The sequence below is a fragment of the Limulus polyphemus genome, unplaced genomic scaffold (assembly GCF_000517525.1).
Source record: "Limulus polyphemus unplaced genomic scaffold, Limulus_polyphemus-2.1.2 Scaffold4100, whole genome shotgun sequence".
Classification (NCBI taxonomy): Eukaryota; Metazoa; Arthropoda; class Merostomata; order Xiphosura; family Limulidae; genus Limulus; species Limulus polyphemus.
Window position 1 is genome coordinate 42587 of NW_013669710.1, and position 1236 is coordinate 43822.

The window sequence follows — 1236 nt, forward strand, 5'->3', positions numbered from 1 at the left end:
AAATTTCGTCGGAACGAAGTTACGGAAAAATCAATTAACAAACGGAGACGTAACAATACTACATCAAAATCCTTTTTTTTTCAATTTTGCTGAATATCAATGGGATTCTTTACAGAATGAGAGATTTGATTATCCTAATATATACAGGATGAAAGGAAAGGTAAATCTCTTTAACTTTAACCTTAGTTTGGTTAGTAAAACTTATACAATACTTGAATTTCATTTTCAATTAAAAATATACACGAAATACTACATCTAAAGTTATACTGCTAAGGCTATAAAATGTAGAGCTATGTAGTTTATCACATATGTTATTATCATATAGGATATGAGATGCCTTGAAAACAAATCCTAGTAATATCTATTTAGTAAAAATAATGCTAACTCCACTCTATGTAACAATAACAAATTAATTTATTTCTTCTATAACGTTTGCTACAGACTACATCCACTTTCACTTTAACATAAACTGTAGGCCTAAGTTCACAAGCAATGTTTCAATATAAACTGCGAGACTAATGATACACATAACTCACAAATAAACTTACTTACAAAGTTTTGTTGCCATAGGCACGATAACACTTGCTACTAAAAATAATTTGAATCACTCATTAACTTCTCAGTGAACTGAATAACTTTCAGTGGATTACAGAACTCAACCAATAACACATTAATTATTCATTAATTAATTGAACTTAATCATTAAATACTCATTATCCGCGCATTAATCTCTTACTGATTTACTGCTTCACTTCACTCGTGTTTATACCATACTCGCCTTTCACTCACTATACGAATTTTCCAGATAACATCTTGTTCCTCGAGTAAACGTCATACTTAAAACATTGAAATTAAAGCTTACAACAGTTTTGTTACAGCGATCTTATTAAAACAACGAAGAAAACTTCGTGTATTGATTTGAATAATTGGTTTATTAACCACTTAAACAAAATATTTCACTTTCCCAAACAATACCGGACTGAGGTCTAACTACGCAGTTTTTAGGCTGCACAGTCAGAGTCGGTCCTAGGCAAGATTGTGGCCTGTGCGAAAAATTGACAAGAACTGCTAACTGCAATGTTCAATTTGGCACTCCTTGGGATGGACGCCCTGTGCGAGGGCACATATTGTTCACCCCAGCGCCCGAGTCCCTACACAATCAAGTTGTTGCTTTCATACCACATTTTTATTGATTCACTTAAGAGACTCTGCGACTCTCCAAAACTTCATATGCTG